Below are 20,396 nucleotides of genomic sequence, written 5' to 3'. Positions count from 1 at the left end.
CCGTCACTTTCTCTTTATATTCAAGACACATTCTCTGTTTTTCCTAAATCACTTTGATTTCCTTTTTTACATATACTTAGCTGTCGCCTTCTTTCAGAGTATCTTATACTGGGTTTTCCAAAAATTTTATTTAAGGCAGTGATCCCAGGAAACAAACTGGAGACATAGGGAGAATAAAATAAGAAGAGAGGGAAAAATAATGCAAAAGTAAGTTGGTCACTATTTTGGACACTTGGTCCTATATCCTGGAGGAACTTTTGAGGACCCATGGAAATGCATCTCACACTGTCTGCCTGGGAATGAAAAGAAGAAAATGTATCTGATACTCAATGATTTCCCCTTGGTGATTCCATGGGCAATCACTGCTCTTCACCTCCACATCACCACACATGGGTGCTGAGTGGCTCCTGAGAGTATTCCCGGTAGCAAAGTAGATAAGCTCTTTGTGGACTGATGAGAGGCCTTCTCAGGTTGTCACTGTGCAAAGGTTGTAGAGGACTGAATGCAATTAGTCATCACAACAGTGGCTGGAGCAAGAGCAAGGTCAAGTGGATTAAAGTGGTGCAGAAGAGATGGAAGTACACAGATGTCTGAATTTGGGATTATTAGGCTCTATTCTCTTAATATGTCTTACTCTTCCTCAAAGATTGCATTTATTCTTTTGACCAAAGTCATCACCCATAAGCTTACAGTTCCCCAAAGATCAGTAGCTAAGGTCAGCTGTCAAAATTCCATATTCATTTATTCTTTTCTATACATGGTACCAACTTGAGGATATTTCAAGCAATACTACCTCTTAACTTTTCCCTACAAATCTGTTCCATATGTAATCTTTAGCAACTTAGTAAATAGTACCTACAATTGCTTAAGTAAATGCATTACATATCAATCGCTATTTAACAAATTACCACAAAGCTTGGTAGCAGAATATCAATTTAGTTTCTCCCCATTTTGGTGGGTGAAACGTTGAGAAGCATCTCAGTCTAGTGGCTCTGGTGCTGATTCGCCTCAGAGTTGCTGTTGCCCAGCACCATAGTCATCTGAAGGTTTATGAAGGGGTGGAGTATTTGCTTCCAAGTTGGCCCATTTACAAGGGTTGTCAGAGGAGGCCTCAATTCCTCAATGGCTGTTGTGAGGACTGCCACTAGGACTCTTAGTAGCTTCTTTCCACATCTCAAGTGATACAAGAGGAAGGGAGCAAGGCGAAAGTGTCAATGACTTTTATGACCTTGCCTTGGGAGTCACTCCCACCACTTCTGTCATGCCATTGGCCACACAGACCAGCTCTGTAACAGTGAGGGAGTGGATCACACAAGGAGGTGATAATCAGCAGGTGGACAAAACTGGAGGCTGTGTTGGAGGCTGCCTACCATTGCAAGAGACCTGAGAGTAATTACTCCAGATTCAGTGTCTCATCCAGTCCTGTTGATCTACTCCCAAATACATCTCAAATGTGTCTACTTCTCTCAACCTTCACTGTCATGTCTCTGATCCAATATTTCATAAGATGGGTCTTGAACTGTATTTTTCTAACTGGATTTCCTTGTCTCTATTCTTGCTTCCCTTCAATCCATTCCTCAGAGTGGTCAGAATGATTTTTGAAAATATATCACATGATGTCACTCTTGATAATCTCTAATTATGCCATATTACCTTTAGAATGACCCCCAAGTCTCCTAATAAGGCCTGTGAAGTCCTTCTGGTTCTGACCTTGTCTATCTCTTTGACCTTATCTGTCACTGCTCTTCCTTAATTCCTTTACACCCACTACTATCACATCCATTCTCTTTCTTTGTCTAATATGACTCGTCTTAAAGTATCGGGTTAAATTTTTGGAAGACCTTTCCTCACTCCCCAATTTAAATTATGCTCCATCCTTTTATAATCTAGCCATATACTCTGCTTATAGTACTTATTGATATTTATTATTAGAAATGCTACTATGTGTTTGTTTGACATCTGTCCTAGTAGGTAAGGATCATGTTTAATTTTCCTACACATGTCTATCCATCAATACACACCACATTTAGCATAGCATAGTTATTGAACAAGTGTATACCAAATCAAAGAAAGTCTTTCTGTTGTCATAGTTTAAACAAAAAATGGACCTGTGTCTCTGTGTCAGAATTTCCCACAATTTATGAATGACTGTTTATCAAAGACTGAAGAAGAATTCTACTAAAGGAAATAAAATATGGGTCACTGTCCGCATTGCTATAAACTTAATGGAACAAGATACAAGCAACCAGAAAGATAACAAACACAAACAGAGAGAAACAAACAAAAACTTGTTTCAAATGAAGCCAACAGAGCACACAAAGTATGTTATTATAAGAGAAAATGTGAACACAGAGTTGCAATACAGTTGAGCAGTTCAAGTCAAACTGAAAAAAACAAATGAGTTTACATGTAATGCTTTGCTTGCTGGACTGTTCATCTACTGACAGTGACAAAAACATGAAGATAAAGCTAACATCTTTGAAAAGTTCATTGTTCATATGAACACAATAAATCAATTGCTATCTTTTTATACACAACAATCTTTCCTTCATTCCTAATTATATCAAGCTGAAGCTTATTATACACAGAAAATCTGAAGTGTTCACACATGATCCTCACACAATGGGTCACCGCTCCAGATGAGAGCATTTCCATCCTCTACCAAGTTAAATATTTATTGAAATGATATCACATCTTTTATCACTGTTATTTGCTTTTCACCCACAAGCACTCATGTTCAGCCACTTATACCTTTGATATTTTTTTCAGGAAAACAAATAGGTGACTGTTTTCTTTAAAATTCAATTGTTATTTATATAATCTGTTGTAGAAGAATCAATGGCATTGAAATAATCTCTTCTCTCCTCTCTTCCACTTTCTTCTCTCTCTTCTTTGCTCTCCTTATTTCCTTTTTAGCTGTCCATACATCACCAGGGGCATTGTAGCAAATTTAATTATCATTTTTCAATTTCATCCCTGTACAAATTGTTACTTCTAGAAACACTTAACATCCCTAGCTGCTGAAGGGAGGAAATGAACTGCTTTAAACCTATGAAAGGCCAGTTATAACCGTTTCATATATATAATCAAAAGAGATTTCTCCTTCAATTGCTGAAGTGAGAACTAAAGCCTCTTTGAGAATGTGAGCTTGCTGTGTTTCCTCTATGATTTCTCTGAGCTTAAAGAAGCAAACTTTTAAAAATTACCCTTCCATGGTCAGTTGAGACCAAACTCCTTGGAATGAACATATAATTTCTTAGAAGGTGATGAAAGAAACAGTAAAAAGAAAATGAATTTCAGTACTTGGTCATATAAAACATCTCTGGAAGCTCTCACTACATCTGCAAAGTTGATCTGGCCTAATGAGCAAGTAAATATTTCCTTAAGTAAAGGGAAATATTTTTTTAAAACCCTATATGCCATTTAAATTGAGTTACAAATACCTTATAGCAACAGGTTGGGATTCCAAAACAATTTTTTATGCATCTCAGAATTATTGATAGAATGAGACCTTAAAAAATATGGAAGGGGAATTGTTGATAGAATACACATGTTACTATGGTGATATTTTTGGAGCATACTGTTCGCCAGGAACATGGTGTAATTCTGGCTAATTTCAGCCTAAATTAAATGCTGTTGTGACAAAACAGAAATGTCTCTAGGTCACATCAGTGTGATTTGCACTGGGAAATTAGATTATTCTTCATTGGAAACATCAGTTACAAGGCATGACCACACAGCTTCATAAATCTTCCTGATTTAAGAAATGGAAAATGTGCTCTTGTAATGTAATCATTATTAATAAGTGTACTACATTTTCAGAATACTCGTTCGTAATTAGGAAACGACTCAAAGTTTCACCCTTCTAACAATGACTCCAACAAGTCCCTATCAGAGTCCAATTAATAATTAGCTGCTGAGGCATGTAGGCCTCACAGAAGGCAGGAGCAGATGGATTCTGGATCTTGCTTTCTTGGAGCCAATGTGCACAAGAGGGCAAACTTTCAGTGTGAAACCCCAGCCAGCTTCGGGTTCCCGCCTGAGCAACTTCTATTTACAGGGGCCTTTGGGGTAGATTCTGCAAGATCTTACTTTTTTTTTTTTCCTTTTTTTATTTAATAAATGTGAATTTACAAAGTGCAACTTTTGTATTGTTGTGGCTCCCCCCCCCCACCTCCCTCCCTCCCGTGGCCCTCCCCTCTCCCACTCCCTCTCCCATCCCGCCCTTCATCGAGTTTCATTTTCAATTACCTTCATATACTGAAGATCAACTTAGTATATACTAAGCAAGGATTTCAACAGGCTGCACTCACACTCTTGCTTAATTCGAAGTCCTCGGGTAGATCTGCAAGAAGCATTTGGAAGACTGCTTTATTGTTTCTGTCCTGTGGAACGATGAAAGTAACTGGTCTTATCATGTGACATTTAGTGTCTGGATACCTAGAGATTAGCCCAAACCCACATTTACCTGGTGCCAGTACATATTCAGGCCATCTAGATGTTGGGAAGGAGGTCGAACAAATGTTTCTCTAGCTAACAGTTTATGGTTATCTTCAGGATACAGGTTTATCAGTTTGTATTTGTACAGCACATTGGGGTAAGTGGAGGGAGTTTCTTGAGGTTGAAGGTGACCTACTGAAGGCTCCATGAGCCACCTACTCCTGGGAATGATGAAGGCAGTGGGTCCCATTATGTGACCTTTTGTGTCTGAGATTTGGAGCACTTAGGATCTGTGACACTGAGTGAGCAGTGGCAGCAGAGGTCTTGCTATCTTTCTGATGGAGGTCTGTAGCTGCTTCCTCTGAATCAAATCTAAAACACCTTCATCCATTTAAATTGCACAACCTGCAACTGCATCCAATGTTATGACAGCAATGCAACGAATTCATTTTGGTATTTACCATTTAGTTTCTACAAACAATAGTTTCAGACTAAATATTTTAGTGTCATGTATCTTTCTTTACATAACAACCACAAAACCAACCAAATAAAAACAGAAGTACATATTTTAATGCAGTTTGTTATTAGTGCGATCTATGAATCTTTGATTGGGTCATACCCAAGTAATAATTTCCTAAGAGCTAATAAACAATAGATACATTCTTAAGAGTCTACATTTGGGAAATATATTAAATTCTTTTAAAAGCAATGTGTTCCTAAGCTCTTATGGAAGCTACTTGGGGCTGGCACTGTGGCATAGTAGGTTAAGCCTCTGCCTGCAACACCAAAATCCCATATGGGTGCTGGTTCTAGTCCCGGCTGCTTCACTTCTGATCCAGCTCTCTGCTATGGCCTGGGAAAGCAGTGGAAGATGGCCCAAGTGCTTGGGCCCCTGTGCCCACGTGGAAGACCCGGAGAAACTCCTGATTCCTGGCTCCTGGCTTTGAATCAGCCCAGCCCTGTCTCTTGCAGCAATTTGGGGAGTGAACCAGTGGATAGAAGATCTTTTTCTCTGTCTCTCCCTCTCTCTCTGTAACTGTGCCTCTCAAATAAATAAATACAAATCTTTTTTAAAAAAATATTTAAAATTTTTTTTAAATTTTTAAAAATATTTACAAATATTTTTTAAAAAAGATTTCTATGTATTTATTTTAAAGTCAATATTACACAGAGAGAGAAAGAGAGGCAGAGAGAGAGGTCTTCCAAAGGCTGGTTCACTCCCCAATTGATCCCAATGGCCGAAGCTGCACAGATCTGAAGCCAGGAGTCAGGAGCTTTTTCCAGGTCTCCCACATGGGTGCAGGGACCCAAGGACTTGGGCCATCTTCCACTGTTTTCCCAGGCCATAGTAGAGAGCTGGATTGGAAGTGGAACAGCTGGGACTTGAACCGGCGCCCATATGGGATGCCAGCACTGCAGGCGGTGGCTTTACCTGCTGCGCCAGAGCACTGGCCCCATGCAAATCTTTTTCAAAAAAAGAAATTACAATCAGAGAATTATAAACTGAAAACCATTTAGAAGTTAACTTCTTTAAATTTACAATTTAAAAAGAAACCTTAGAGATTGACTTGTTTAACCCAGGCTTTTAAAGAGGAGGAAATTAACATAAAAAGATAAAATTGTTTTCCCCCTTAGCTAATTAGCAGCAGAACTACAACAGGAACCTAGGATTTCTGCTTTCCAGATTAGCACTTTTGTTGATACACCTGTTATTTCCCGTTAATTGAAAGAAAAAAGATTAAATGAGATGAAAAATTCAGGAAAAAATATAATTTAGTCTTTGGAGTATGTATTTTTTTAAATAATCTTTTAATAGGGAAGTACTAGCAATAGTTGTATATTCTCATTTGAGTAAATGAATGGTATTAATTGCAAAAATACACCAAGGAAATCCAGTATCAAGAAGCTTGTTGCTTTGGCTCATGTAAGAATACCAGGCACAGAATTTGTATTTTGAAGAAGCTATATAAGTTCTCATGGTCTACTAAAAAGTTCTCAAAATTTAAGCCATAGATTAAAGCCATTTAAAGTATAGTTGAAATTATTTTCAAAATTCCCTTTTCCTTTTGTGCTTGTGGGTAAGGTGATTCTTAGATGTGCCAGCTTATACTATTGCTAGATACATTTCTCAGCCCATCTCCTGAAAGTGAGACCTCATGACATCCCTACTGGGTCTTCATTTATATTCACATTATAGAAGACTCATGTCCTATATGACAAAGCATAAATAGCACTTTCTACTTCTCTGTCCTATCTTCTGTAGCGTAAGAATTGTCAATGGCTTTCTGTTGTTTTTCATGGCAGGTACACATGCCCTAGTTAGTGTTTCAATGCCCATGACAACTTCACCTGCTGTGTTGAAGTTTATCTTCCACTTCTCCCAAAATTGAACTTCCCTTTTTGGCTGGGCTGATCCTTCACCATGCTGCACTGAATGTTTGCTTGTTTCCATCTCTGTCTTTGCACTTGAGTTTTCACAATGGAAAGGCATATTCCATTCTATCTCTGCAGACAAATCCAAAGCACTCCCAGATCACATAGCTTCCATGAAGCTTATCCAGATAAAGTTTAATTCAAAATACTTCCCTCAATAAAAATTCCAACAGTTTTTGTAACTTTTGGTAGTTAAACCTATTCTTTTCTTGTAATACCCAGTTAACTGATTGCCATGACAATAAAACTGACAATTATATATTAAATGTTTACATTAAGGTATATTAGTTATATCTGCATTATTTTAATTGACTCTCACAGTACTTCCATGAGGTTGACAGAGAACTTATTATGGCATTCATCGATAAAAAAATTCAAAGTTAGATAAGTTACTATGAAATAGAAAGGTTAGCAATTTGTTTTTCATAATGTAACATTGAAAACAAGTCAATTGTCATTTATTTCCTAAATTAAATGGTACTTTACTGCTCGGGAGTGAGATGATTGAAAAGAGGGGCAAACTAGCTCTTGTAAAAACTGACTACATTTGCTAACTGGCCTCATTTTAGTGAAAACTTCATTATCTAACGGGGCAAAGTGTAAGGGCTTTTATACAATTCTAATTCTAAAATTTCTCTCATTAAGAAGACAGATAATGCAGGTCTTTTCTGCTTTCACTGTATTTCTTTTTTGTACACATCTACTTAAGAGTAGGTCATCCTGGCCATCCATGTAGAACAGATAGAGTGTATAAGAGAGCACTCAGGGAAATGATATTCTATGCTATCATTACATGATAACAAGGAGGCAATGGAGCAGACAAAAAATTTACCAGTGTATCTCATGATGGTTAGGTCTTGGTTTAACTGCATTCAGTAATTTATAGAAGTGATCCAGTCATTAAATGATCAATCACAGAATGGGAAATATATGTGCAGATTGATTGAAAGATTAATCTGTGCAGAATGATAAAGAGATTATTCATAAAATTCTGCACACTCAACCCCCTGCTAACCTAAGAGGCAGAGACCTACCTCGGAGCTCTGTTTCATGGCTCTTGGTGAGCTGTGGGTTAGACCTATCCCTATAATTCTGACTCCTGGGGCAGCTGAGTATCTGACTCTGCCCACAGAAATATCCATGTTAAGCCCTTATAATTAATAAAACATGTATGTCTGAGGGCTGTTACCCACATGTCTTCTTTGGAAGTTACCTTAGTTCATTTATGCTGCTAAAACTGAATAATATATGTTGGGTAATTTATAATAGCCATATGCTGGAGCCAGCATTGTCATAGCAGGTAAAGATGCCACCTACCACCCTGGCATCCATATGGGCACCCTTTCTCGTCCTGGCTGCTCCACTTCCCATCAGGCTCCCTGCTAATGGTCTGGAAAAAGCAATGTAAGATGGCCCAAGAGTTTGGGACCCTGCCACTTATGTGGGAGACCTGGAGGAAGCTCCTGGCTCCTGGCTCCTGGCTTCAACCTGGCCTAGCCCTAGCCCTTGTGGCCATCTGGGGAGTGAACCAGCAGATGGAAGATCTCTTACTCTTTCTTTTTCTCTCTGTAACTGTTTCAAATAACACTTTTAAAAAACCATTTATTGCCTCATGTCTCTGGAGGCTAAGAAGTCCAAGATCAAGTTGCTGGCATCTGATGAGGGCCTTCTTGCTGCATCATGCCATGGTAGAAGGTGGAAGGACAACAGAGGGCAGGAGAGAGAGAGAAAGCAAACAGCGGACTGAACTCCCCCTTTTCTAAGAAGCCCACTCATGACAACTAACAAATTCATAACCAGAAAATTAACTTCTGAGAAAACTTTGTGAAATGACCTTTCCTTTCCTTAGTACACACTCTAGGTTTCTCTTCCTTTTATATTTTAAAGATTTATTTATTTATTTATTTGAGAGGAAAAATTAGAGAAAGAGAGAGAGAGAGAGAGGTCTTCCATTTGCTGATTCACTCCCCCAGTGGCTGCAAGAGCCAGAGCTGGGCTGATCTGAAGCTGGGAGCCAGGAGCTTCTTCTGGGTATCCATGTGGGTGCAGGGGCCCAAGCACGTGGGTCATCTTCTACTGCTTCCCCAGGCCACAGCAGGGAGTTGCATTGGCAGAGGAGCATCTGGGACACGAACCAGTGCCCATAAGGATGCGGGCGAATAAGGTGGAGGCTTAGCCCACTATACCACAGTGCCAGTCCTGTAGAGGATACTGCTTAAATGTTCTCAAGGGGACACACTCCCCTGGCATGGGACATGCAGATCTGTCTCTGCCTATGCAGGCTAGGTGAGGGCACACCCTCCCAATGGAAGGTGCGGCAGAAGGCAGCAGGATGGATAATCTGCAAGTAATGGTGACTACTAGTTTAGGGAGTTCAGGGTTGCAAATAAGATTCCAGATCCTCGTACTGCATGATAGGGATCAGCTTGCTGTCTCTTATCCTGGAACATAGGATTTGGTTTTCTCTGTTCATATGGGGAGCATTGGCTAATGTATTGCTGTGCCTGCGTGCTTGCTAGTTTGTAGGATTTCTTGTACCCTCTAATAAAAAGTGCTGGCCAAGACTATGGGGCAGCACGCTCTTCTGATGGATGCTCCCATGTTCCGTCTCTTCATTTGAAAAACCCCACAGGCCCCGCTTTTATTTCTTAACTTGCAGTTTGTTTTCTCATTTTCCTGAAGTTGTGGCAAACAGGCATTTTTAATACCATGCACATTGGGGCCAGTGCTGTGGCGCAGCGGGTTAACGTCCTGGTCTGAGGTACCAGCATCCCATATGGGCACCGGTTCTAGTCTCAGCTGCTCCTCTTCTTTTTTTTTTTTTGGAACATTTATATGTTCAAACTCAAACTTGAACTCATTCTTTTTTTTTTTTTCTTTTTCACAGGCAGAGTGGATAGTGAGAGAGAGAGAGACAGAGAGAAAGGTCTTCCTTTGCTGTTGGTTCACCCTCCAATGGCCGCTGCGGCTGATCTGAAGCCAGGAGCCAGGTACTTCTCCTGGTCTCCCATGCGGGTGCAGGGCCCAAGAACTTGGGCCATCCTCCACTGCCTTCCCGGGCCATAGCAGAGAGCTGGCCTGGAAGAGGGGCAACCGGGACTAGAACCCGGTGCCCCTCAGCTGCTCCTCTTCTGTCCAGTTCTCTGCTATGGCCTGGGAAAGCAGTAGAAGATGGCCCAAGTGCTTGGGCCCCTGCACCCATGTTGGGGACTCGGAGGAAGCTCCTGGCTCCTGGCTTCGGATCGGCGCAGCTCCAGCTGTTGCGGCCATCTGGGGAGTGAACCAGCGGATGGAAAACCTCTCTCTCTGTCTCTACCTCTCTCTGTAATTCTGTCTTTCAAATAAATAATAATAAACGTTTAAAAAAATACCATGCACAAAGAAGCTGAAATAAGCAAATCAGGTATTGAAGGGTGTAGACCCTCCATTTACTTCAAGCTGCAAGGCACAGAGCCATGGGGAACCCACCTTGCACTAGCCAGGACTTAGCCAGAGGTGCCATTGGCTTGATCCATTCAAGTCCACTAAGTCACGCAGCATGATTGTGTGGTAGAAACAGGACTGAGCTGGTTATGGGAGTACCTACAACCTGGAATTGGCTCAGTCCCTTCTCCATTATGTATCCTCGAGTTCAAAGGCAGGAGATAAGACTAGGTAATTTCCATTCTCTTTAGCTCCAAAACTCCTTGAATTTTACAATTAAGATCTTATGAGTGTTACCAGAGACAAGGGGTCCATTCACGTGGGGTGTTGCTAAAAAAAAAAAAATCAGCCTCAAGGGGGAGTTACTCAAGGGAAGACTTTATTTACTCTTGACAAGTGAAAGTAGAGTTTCCAAGGGTTAGGGGTGCATTCAGGATGTAGAAAAGTGGTTGTGGGAGGGACCTTCCTGCTTGCTGCAAACATGTAGGATGTAGGAGGGAGCGTGGGGTGGGGGGTGGGGGGGAGTTGGGGGTGGCTAGCTGCCCGAGCAGCATGCATCTCCATGTATTACATCTTTACAATTCTGACTCAGGTTTCTTGCAGCTTTCCTTGATTGGTCGGTGGTCTGGCCCTCCCCAAGTACAGTGCTGCAAGATAAGCTTTCCTGGGATGTCTTTTGCAAACCAAGCTCCGGGCAGTAGACAGTATCAGATTCTCTGGCCCTGTGCCTGGGCCCCCACTCTTGCCTAAATCCTGCACTGGTGGTTACACCAGGACTCCATGTACCAGGGATTCAATTTTAGTTTGGAATCACTAACCTGCTTTGCCCCTCCCTTTTCAGTTGCAAGCATCAGCAGCAATTTTAGGCTTACCTTGTCCTCCTTGGGCTGGCTGTGAAACCCTTTGAGGGTCTGAACTGTTGTAGTTACTGTGTATCTTTTTTTCTCCCTACTCTGTCCATATCAGGGTGGGGACAGATGTTGATGCAGCCTGACTTTGCTTCTTTGCCTTTTCCAAATCCAACTGTGCCTACCAAAGAGAAAGTGTGGCTGGCTGTCCCAAGACTTAACCTAGCCAAGAACTTGACATATGAGCGTTGTATCTTGGACTCCTCTCCAAGTTTCTCCTAAATATGACAGCTGATCCCTTTTATAACTTACTGAAGATCATTATTTTGGGTGAAACTGTCAAGTTTGAACTCTTCTCTTTTCTGCGTTACTCTTGGTCCTAAACACATATCTGTGCATTCTTGGCTCTTGGGCATTCACTTACAACTTTGTTTCTCAATAAAACTTTCTTAATTAGTGAGGACATTTGATGCAATGGCTCAAGTCTCTTCCTCTGCCTCTTTGCCTTTCAAGATAAAATGAAAACTTAGGCCGGCGCCGCGGCTCACTAGGCTAATCCTCCGCCTGCAGCGCCGGCACACCGGGTTCTAGTCCCGGTCGGGGCACTGGATTCTGTCCCGGTTGCCCCTCTTCCAGGCCAGCTCTCTGCTGTGGTCCGGGAGTGCAGTGGAGGATGGCCCAAGTCCTTGGGCCCTGCAACCCATGGGAGACCAGGATAAGCACCTGGCTCCTGCCATCGGATCAGCGCGGTGCGCCGGCCGCAGCGTGCCTACCGCGGCGGCCATTGGAGGGTGAACCAATGGCAAAGGAAGACCTTTCTCTCTGTCTTTCTCATTGTCCACTCTGCCAGTCAAAAATAAAAAAAAAATAAAAAAGAAAGATAAAATGAAAACTTAATAAAAGAGATATTACCATTTTTCTTCTGAATGTTCTGGAACATATAAACCAGAATATATATTCGGTACAGATTTTTCAAAAAGAGAAGCATCAATCTGTAAAATGAGTATAACTATGAGCAGCTTATCTGAGAGTTAGGGAGCCTTGTCAGACGTAAATCTCTCAAGAACATGATTTTAGATTTAATATGCTAGTGAAATATCTTCCACTACTCAAAGATCTAAATATTTTTCTTTGATTTTCCTTATTCTTCATTTTATTTGTCTTTTCTGTATTTCTCCTTTATTTTCTTTAGGGATAGGGGAAAATAGGCTGCAAAAAACAAGGCAAGAAAGATGTTGAAAAAGATTCCATGTAGTTTTAAACTGTGACCATTCTACCCTCTAGTGTTTTTAAACACAGCCCTTTTCCACATTCCAGAACATCTGTGGTTGCGTTTAAGTTCATCCGGATCTAGGACATTTTGCACCAGTTTGAAACCTACAACCTATGTGCTTTTGGAGGAGATATGGCTCCATGAATTTATCATGAGACACGGGCCCACCCAAGTAGGCAAATAGTTGTAAGTACAGTTAAAAAAATAAAATCCAAATTTCTACAAAGAATTCTAGAATCCATTGGCCAGCTCTCCCTAATCTGTGTGAATCTCAAATCGTTTCCTGACTTTGCTTTTGAACACCAGTGATAAGTTTTGGTTTTCTAATAGTGAGGTATTGAGAGGATTTGGCTATTTTCTCCACCCGGATCTGGGATCTTGGTCCGGCAGATGTTTCCAGTTGTGTTAATGGTGTTGAGTTGTGTGTGGGGTATGATGATGTAGAAACCCAGAGAATAGTTTGAGACCAAGCCAGACATTGTTGCTTGTTGCTTACTGTGGGCCAAACTTGAACTCATGCTTCCAAAGATTCAAAGATTCAAAAGTTAGCATAATAGCTTCTCCTGGAAAATATAGGATCCAAAAAATTTTAAAAAAATCATTGTCAAAATTCAATCATTTTTGTATGTGAAATCATTACTACATGAACCCCTCTCTTTCTAAAAGTGTAAGGATGTTTAATGTTTAACTCTTCAAAACTCGGAAAACAGGCTCCTTTTGCAGACTGAAGAAAGCATGTCTTCATGAGACAGTGTCCTGAAAACATTGTCACTATAAAACACATGGTTGAAAGACCTGGTAACCTATCCAGTATCTACAGGGAAGAGGGAAAAAAATTTTGAGCCAAATGGTATCATGTTTCTCCTGGGGTTTTCCTCTATTCCTGGTGTGCATGAGAGCCTGAGGTTTTATCATAAAGGGATAAAATGGAAGAAATCATTTACTGGCTTTAGGCATGAAGAAAAGGCATTCACATCTGTTTCTGGTGTTCTGTTGAAGAATCTCTCCAGTTGATAATTTGGATTGGAAGCAAATTGGTTTGTTTTCATAGGTCCTTTTCTTCCAAGTTCAGATAAAACAAACCTATCCTGTGGGTCCAATGGTTTGCATTCTGAATTCTTGGTTTACGTGGCACAGAATCCCTCTATTATATTGCTAACACATTATCCATCTTGAAGAGAACAAAACTGGCTAAGTTTTAGCAGGATTTATACTACATAAACTGCCATGACTGACTACACATTGTGCATGTATCATACTGTGTGTGTGTGAAGCTAGGATTCTTAGGGATTTCTAATGTAATTCTTTTAACTTTGTATTTGCTTAAAATGACTTATGCCTCTAACAGTTACAACTTCTTGCTTGGAAGATTCTATCTGACTATTTATCTAACATGATAAAAATAATGGTGCAATGATTAAGGGTGGTTAAAAAGGCCTCTGATGATCAGGTGGTCAGCCCTTTCCTCCTGGATGTCCGTTAAATGAAGAATAAGGAGCTTTCTTTTTTTAAATTTTTTTTGTTCTAACAATAACGGATAAAAATAAGACCATACCTAGATGAGTTATTAAGATCAAGTTTTTTAGATAAAGAAAATACAAACCCCCTTCACAAAGTGAAAAATACATTAACCAATTCATGTCCTCACTACTCAGCTGCCAATCTAGCTCCCTGTTAATGAGCTGGTGAAACGGTTGACCATGGCTGGAGTACTTGAGTTCCTGCCACCCACATGGAAGACCAAGGTAGAGTTTCTGTCTCCACAGCCTGGGCTGTTGAGGGCATTTGTGGACTGAATCAGTGGATGGAACATCTCTTTCTCTCTCTGTGTCACTTTGCCTATAGATAGATCTTTAAAATAAATACATCAAAGGAGGACAATGTAACAGTAAATAAGTAAAAGTGAAAAAAGAATGAAATGCATAAACACAAAAAAGAATCTGTTCATTAGACAGGTGGTAGACCAAAATGACTGCAGCCGAAGGAAAGTGAGTCATTGAGGTCCAGTGGGTTAAGCTGATGTGCCAGCAGTGTTTTCTCTGCTGATGCACCTGAGAAAGCGGCAGAAGATGACCCAGCTGGGCCACCCACCTGGGAGACCAGATGGAGTTTCAGGATCCTGGCTTTGGTTTGGCCTGGCCTAGGCTGTTGCTGCCATTTGGGGAGTGAACCAGTAGATAAAGATTTCTTTCTCTCTATCTCTCCCTCTCTCCCTGTTCCTTCTTGCCCTCCCTGCCCCATCATCCTGTCTTCCAAAAGATGAAATATATTAATCTTTAAAAAGTAAGTGAACTATTGAGTTCACTGTGAGTATATTTTTTCCCAGAATTGCTTGAAAAAAAGGAAATGCTTTATTGCAGGAAGAGGAGGATGACACCTTGAATGAAAGATGTTTTAATAAGTATCTAGTTAATCAGGACAATTATGTATCCTTTTCATTTACTTCTGATGAAATTCTGCTCTAGATACCTCCTGAATAAAGGCTGGACTGAAATACCTTCGCAAATTATTTCAAAGCTGAGTGAAACTATTCCATATGGCTTTGGTTCCTTCAATTAGAGTTTTAAAAAGAAATTCAAATTAGCTAAATGGCTACTCTTTTGAAGTGACAAAACTCTTTGCAAAGACTTTTGATTTTTTTTTTTTGTCTTTTTTTTTCCAAGTTATAATAGGAGACTGGAAAATGGGAAATTATTTTAGAAAAAAAAATGTTGTCCCTTTGTCTTTTTCCCAAGGCACAGTAGTATAAACAAGTAGCGGATTTCCTGTATGGCCTAATGAGACATAAATGCAGGTAGTAAAAGCAAAATGAACACCAGAACATATTGCTTAAAAAAACACATTATGAAACTTGTGACATTCATAGATCCATTGAGACATATTGTTTGGGATTATCTGACTTTTCTAGTTAAAAATAAATGTTAAATGCCTTGAGCCAGAGCTCGCTGGTTGACTGACCACCAAGTCCCATCCTACCTTGTAATCTCTGTTTCCTACATTACACAACTCTGTGGATGTGTTCTCCTTTCTATTGCAAGAATTAATCCTCTATGTGACTATAAATAAGACTGCTTTTAGAGCTCTTGAACTTGAGGATCTAAAGAAATGGGCAGACACAAGACTTTTTTTAATGGAAATTCTTTTCATATAGTCTTATGGCAAAAGCCTACTTCTAGGCAGAGCTAATTGATTCTATTTTTGTAAAAAAAAAAAAAAGCAAAATTTTAAAAAATTAACAAACAATAGCCTAAATGGACAAAAAAAGAAAAAAAAAAAAAAAGAGCTACACCATGGTCTAAATCCAGCATTGCATTGAAATAAAACAATTGATATTTTAAACATAATTTCTGCATTTTCACACTTTCCATTCCCCAACTCATGTAAAATACTTTATTATTTAATATGGATAAAAAGTCAATTAATGAGTCTGGAACTTTTAACTAACTGGTGTTGCAGAAAAAGAAGGAAAATAGACAAATACTGGTATCAGGAATAATTTGATTAAAAATACAAATTCAGAATATGATGTGGGCTTAGTAAAATAGGAGAACACATGACCAGAAGTAACAAAGAAGCTCCTCTAAAAACATATAGGCTTTGTAGTCAAACTTAGTTTAAAATCCCAGCTTTATTGCTCACTTGCTCTGTGTGACTACAGTTCAGTTATTTAACCTTATGACTTTGTAGTGGAAAACACAAGAAAGGTTAGAAATCGCTAAACGAAATACATTAAAGATGCTTTAGAGGCCGGCGCCGCGGCTCACTAGGCTAATCCTCTGCCTTGCAGCGCCGGCACACCGGGTTCTAGTCCCGGTCGGGGCACTGGATTCTGTCCCGGTTGCCCCTCTTCCAGGCCAGCTCTCTGCTGTGGCCAGGGAGTGCAGTGGAGGATGGCCCAAGTCCTTGGGCCCTGCACCCCATGGGAGACCAGGAGAAGCACCTGGCTCCTGCCATCAGATCAGCGCGGTAGCACGCCAACTGCAGTGGCCATTGGAGGGTGAACCAATGGCAAAGGAAGACCTTTCTCTCTGTCTCTCTCTCTCACTGTCCACTCTGTCTGTCAAAAAAAAAAAAAAAAAGCCTTAGAAAGAGGAAGGACTATGGGCAGTGAACAGAAACTCTTGAGTCTCAAGCTACATCTTCATTTCTGTGTGAACTTGATCTGAGGAGGGGAGGAACTGAGTAGGGGAAAATCTCCGAAGTCTACCAAGAGGCACAGCCAGGTGCTCCCCTCTTCCCTCAAGAGCGATCACTAAGGTCCTGAACAGAGGAAGGACCCCTTATAAAAACCACACTGTGGGCCAGCAGCTCAGCTCACTAGGCTAATCCTCCGCCTGCAGCACCGGTACTCCGGGTTCTAGTCGCGGTAGGGGCGCTGGATTCTGTCCCCGTCACTCCTCTTCCAGGCCAGCTCTCTGCTGTGGCCCGGGAAGGCAGTGGAGGATGGCCCAGGTCCTTGGGCCCTGCACCCGCATGGGAGACCAGGAGAAGCACCTGTCTCCTGGCTTCGGATCAGCGAGATGAGCCGGCCGCAGCGGCCATTGGAAGGTGAACCAAAGGCAAAAAGGAAGACCTTTCTCTCTGTCTCTCTCTCTCTCTCACTATCCACTCTGCCTGTCAAAACAAAACAAAACAAAACAAAAAAAACCACGCTGTGTATACTTCTGAAAATAACCCTAAAACTGAAAAACATGGTAAATCGTGATCAACACATGTTCAGATAAAACCACCTCTGGATCCTAGCGTATTGCTAGGATAACCTTGCAATCATTACTGATAAGACAATTTCAAAAGGTTAAAAAAAGCAGAGTTAGGATAACTTTTTTTTTTCTTTTTAAAGGTTTACTTTTATTTATTTGAAAGGCAGAGATACAGAGAGAGGTAGAGATAGAGGGAGAGGCCTTCCAACCACTAGTTCACTCAACAAATGTCCGCAAGGGCCAGAACTTGGCTGGTCTGAAGCCAGGAGCCAGGAGCTTCTTCTGGGTCTCCCACGTGGTACAGGGGCCCAAGCACTCAGCCACCTTCTACTGCTTTCCCAGGCATATTAGCAGGGAGCTGGACTGGAGATGGAACAACCAGGACACCAACCGGCACCCATATGAGATGCTACAGGCTGGATTTAGGATAATTTTCAATGTTCAGACAGGTAATACTCTTGTGAACTAATTCTTCTGATCTCAGTTGTAAATTTCAATGGTGGCCGGTGCTGCGGCTCACTTGGCTAATCCTCCTCCTGTGGCGCCGGCACCCCGGGTTCTAGTCCCGGTCGGGGTGCCGGATTCTGTCCCGGTTGCCCCTCTTCCAGTACAGCTCTCTGCTATGGCCTGGGAAGGCAGTGGAGGATGGCCCAAGTGCCTGGGCCCCTGCACCCCATGGGAGATCAGGAGGAAGCACCTAGCTCCTTGCTTCGGATTGGCGTAGTTCCAGCTGTAGCGGCCATTTGGGGAGTGAACCAACAGAAAGAAGGAAGACCTTTCTCTGTCTCTCCCTCTCACTGTCTAACTCTGCCTGTCAAAAACAATTTTTCAATGGTGAAATTCTTCAATCTGTAAATATATTTATTATATTTTTATATTTTAGAAAAATAAAATATAGAAATTGAAGGTTATTTTTTAAAAGAGACTTAATGAAGGCTAAGGTACAGATCACTCATACTACTTATTCTTTACTTTTTCTTAGGAGTAATGTCCATAAGCTACATTAAGCAGGATTCCCATCATTTATTTATTCAATAGTAGCAGAGTGATAATTATGAAGATTTGGAAAACGACTTAAAATATAAGAAACTGCTTTAAAATGATGCATTTCAGCAAATATTCAGTGGAGCAGGATTATTTGCATCACAGTTGAGAAGTCACTGAAATACTGGAAGCTATAAAAGCTTCAGGGTGAGACAGTCCTGAGCTTGAGATGCAACAAGTTTTTTTTTTGATCAGTTACAGGTGTCAAGTTCAGCATTTCTATCTGTAAAATGACACAAACTGGAACATTAGGGTATTGTGATAAAAACTTATGTACAGTAGTATTTACTAGGCACAGGGTTTTTTTTTTTTTTAATTGTCCAAGAAATATCATCCATTTATTGGATATTTTATGAAGTATACAAAAGAGGATCAATAAATATGTCAAAGTTACAAGATACAAGGTTGTAATTTTAAAGTAAAATGTGACCAGACTAATGTTCTTTACCCAGAAAATTTTAACTATATGGCAATTTTATTTTAAAGTAAAATGATTTTTTTCCAAAGTGGCATGGAGAAGCTTTCAGCACTACATAAGATCTTTGAATCCAATATATCAGTGCATATTCTTACAAAGAGAGCATAAAGGAATGAGGAAATTTGGAGCTGACTTAGGAAAATTGGGCATTTCCAAGGGTAAACCTTTTTAAATCTGAGTTCAGCTATTACATCATTTCACCACTGTTTCTGTCAGAACCAAGGGTACATTTTAACCATCGAAAAATATGAAGCATCAAATAAAAAATGTAATGAAATTGCCCCGAATATTGTCAAAGTTTATAACCTGAGTCACTCAAAGGAGGACATTTCACAATATTAAAAACAAACAAACAAACAACAACAACAAACAGCATTATCTATCCAATTCATGCAAAACTCTTGGGAATTGTCCCAGATTATGAAATATTCATGTATTAGAACAACACACTGAGGACATGGAATTTAATTTATGAAGATGCATGTAAAAATAGATGTAAACTGAATGATTACTGGTCTTGCTGACATATACATTCACTGGCTTCACACAGCTAACGGCAGTCTTCTTCCCCGAGGTGGGAACTCCCTTCATGACTGTATATAAACAATTCTTCCATGGTGGCAGTTCACTGGAGGCCATGTCCCTAATTACAGAGACGGTATTCTCTTTGGGGGGCATGCAATACTGTAATTTTTCCTCCTTAATTAGGACAGAGGAACTGCCCTGGGCAATGCTTCATTTAAAAGACCATGTCATAGTTCTTTTAAAACCTTTGACTCATCACTAAATGAGCCTGTTGTAGAAAAACCCGCACTCCTCTCATTTTGCTGGAAAAGATAATGATGGTAGTACTAATCATAATAATAATGCCAGAGGGAGAAGCAGAGGAAGAGAAGAGGGAGAGAAAGAACAAAGGAGGGAGAGGAGGGAAAGAGGGAAAGAAGGAAAGGGAGGAGGGAATGGCCAAGGGTAACTTGTGCACTCGCTCTCGCGGGCATCCTTAAGGATACAGTCTCAAAGTCCATTCCGTCTGAGAACTGCAGCTTCCTGGGTGTCATCATCCGATAGTCTGATTCAAAATGTCTGAAACGCTACCTGGGAGTCTGCATTTAAAATATAAACCCTCTGGGTCCAAAGGCAGTGCCCTGAAAAGTGAGTCTCTCTATATTTTAGCATACGAAAGAGCTGCTTCTCAGGCCAGCTCCTGGGGCAGCCGCTGTTTGTGGTTCTGGCTCCTTACTTGTGACTATGGGTGGATGCCCTGGCTGGGCTGGCCTCTGCCCGCACAGCTAGCTGCTCCCTGTATGTTATCATCCATGTACCAATGCGAGTGGAGCTGCACACTCACGCTCTTACTGCCAAGATTCTGTGTTAATTCTCTTGCCCCTCAAAGCTAGTGTCCAAGGGGGTCCCTGCGGTAGCATGAATTAATTTTTGTGTATGGTATGAGGTAAATGGAGAGGTTCATTTTCTATTTGCATATGAGTAACCAATTATTCCAACTTTTTTTTTTTTTAAATCTTACCCATTTTACTTGAAAGGCACAGATAGAGAGTGAGGCAGGTGGCAGATAGAGAGAGATGTTCTGTCTGCTGATTCACTCCCCAAATGCTGGAAACAATTGGAACCAGTGCAATTTTTGAAGTCTGATCTATACACAAAGAACAAGGGTCTTGGCATCTTTATCAAGAACACATTGATCGCATATGTGTGGGTCTTTTTCTGGACTCTCATCTTTGTTCCATTGATATACATGG

Source organism: Lepus europaeus, chromosome 8 (assembly GCF_033115175.1).
Source record: "Lepus europaeus isolate LE1 chromosome 8, mLepTim1.pri, whole genome shotgun sequence".
Classification (NCBI taxonomy): Eukaryota; Metazoa; Chordata; class Mammalia; order Lagomorpha; family Leporidae; genus Lepus; species Lepus europaeus.
The sequence above is the reverse complement of the archived record's forward strand: the minus strand, read 5'-3'. Positions refer to the sequence as shown.